General features: G+C 36.6%; 1 long non-coding RNA gene across 1 annotated transcript; it reads right to left on the minus strand.

Annotated features, from left to right (window-relative positions):
* Window positions 1–716: 716 nt before the first annotated feature.
* Window positions 717–1,373, minus strand: LOC107579560 (uncharacterized). Its single transcript, XR_001608495.1, has 3 exons — window positions 1,215–1,373; window positions 1,013–1,121; window positions 717–912 (listed from the first exon to the last, which is right to left on the minus strand). It is a non-coding gene; the product is annotated as an uncharacterized lncRNA (long non-coding RNA).
* Window positions 1,374–2,164: the final 791 nt, after the last annotated feature.

Raw genomic sequence — 2,164 nt, forward strand, 5'->3', positions numbered from 1 at the left:
TTTAAGGGGGTCTGAATACTTTCCGTACCCACTGTATGCATACTGTTTACATGATGCATTTGTTGTGTAAGTACATGTATGCCACCTTACTCACAGTCTGAGTAAATAAACATACATGGCTTCTGTTCCACCTTATTGATAACACTCTATAGTATTCAGATCAATTTTAATTAATTAAAATATGACCAAAAAAAACAACAGAGATACAATTAAAAAGGTAAGTATAAAAATTGCTCTTACAAATGTTAAAAAAGCTAATTATTGACAAATATTGCTGCTTAAAAATGAAAATTCTGTCATCCTTTATTCACCGTCAGGTTGTTCCAAACTTGTACGAGTTTCTGTTTTTGGCGGAACACAAAATAAGATATTTTGAAGAATGATGGTAACTAAACAGTCAACGGTAGCCACTGATTTTCATAATATATATATATCTTTTTTTTTTACTGTGGAAGTCAATGGCTACCGTCAGCCCTTTGGTTACACAAGCTCTTCAAATTATCTTCTTTTGTGTTTAACAGAAGAAAGAAACTTCTAAAGATTTTTCATAGTATGGAAAAAAACATTATGGAAGACGATGGCTACCGTCAACTGTTCGGTTGCCAACATTTCTTTTAAAATATCTTCTTTTGTGTTCAACAGAAGAAAGAAACTTATACAAGTTTGAAAGTTTTTCATTTGTGTGTGGACTGTTTCTTTAATGCAGTTTTTGCCCTCTCGTTCTCACTCCACTGACCTTGTTGAGGGGATTTGGCCAGTCGCACTTCAGCCGCTGCGCTGACCGAGTACGTCCCAGTGTAGGCATTGCAGGTATACGTCCCCTCATCCACTGACTGGACATTATTTAGTATTAGTGTCCCGTCTGCTGACACATGCACATGATGTCCGTCCGGTCGCACTGGCACACCATTCCTGTCCAGAGAGACAGGCAAAGCCAGATCAGATGATCCATGAATGCTTCCTTCGTACTCAATACAAACTATAAGCTATAAAACGTGTTCTCTGAACTGACCGTGACCAGCCAACGTTCACATTTTCTCCGGTCACTACACAGGGCAGTTGAGCAGTGCTGCCCTGCGGCACATCGACATCCGTGGGGGCTTTAGTGATCCTGAGGTCGCCTGGAGAAACGGGAGAATATTACAAGCATACTGCAGAGACCGAACACTCAGAGGATGTTGTATTTGATTCAAATACTGGAAAAAGAGACACACCAACAACCCTGAGCTGGATTTGGCGTTGTTCAGACTTTTGGGCGTCCGTGACGGTGCAGGTATAAAGCCCTGAATCATCTGACGTCAGCTGGTTAATCACCAATGTGCCATCAGAGTGTTGAGAATGCCTGCATTAGGAGACATTTAACATCTCAACAGATGGCATAGAAAAGCAAATGATGACAAAAAAGGCAATTCCAGAATGCACCGCAATGAAAACAAGAGATGGCAGACGAGGCAAGAAAAATGCACAAATGTATTTCATTCAGTAGCACATATGATCAGGGTTATTATCGTTAACTAAAATTAACACCATAACATAAAGCATTTTCATTACTTGTATTAGAGTCATATTAAAATTATTAACAAAAACTATATCAATATCAGTGAGACTGTAACATATAAGTTTGCATATTCTGTGTATTTTTAAGGCTAATTTATAAAAGAACATCAAAAATCAACTGTGAATTGAGGCAAGACACACCAGGTGAATAGAGTAAAAAATTAAATAACTAATAGATGTCACCATACTTACCCAGCTCATTGATTACATTAAGAATTGCAAAAACAAATGATGTATAAAAAGTTTACGGAATTGTTGTTTTAAATATGCAAATGATGTTTTATGTAATTAAATATGCACTCATTTGCATACATTTATAGAACAGAAATTTAAACATTGAATGAAGCCAGGTTTAAATGTCTTTTTGAATTTTGTTGACATATTAGAGTTAAAGGTTTTAACAGAGGGGATTTGGGATTTCTATTTTTATCACGCCATAAATCAGAAAATACTGTCAACAGACAGAATTTTAAAAAATGCATTTTCGCCATGTTTTTAGGAGTAAATGTTCTATGAATCAGTGTGAATGACATATGAGCAAACCCCTCTGTAAAACCCTTCAGAATCTAGATAGGAATACAACTGTGAAGTTTGGTGTTTGTACGTG

This window comes from Sinocyclocheilus grahami, unplaced genomic scaffold, assembly GCF_001515645.1.
Source record: "Sinocyclocheilus grahami isolate Dianchi unplaced genomic scaffold, SAMN03320097.WGS_v1.1 scaffold18146.1, whole genome shotgun sequence".
NCBI classification, from domain to species: Eukaryota; Metazoa; Chordata; class Actinopteri; order Cypriniformes; family Cyprinidae; genus Sinocyclocheilus; species Sinocyclocheilus grahami.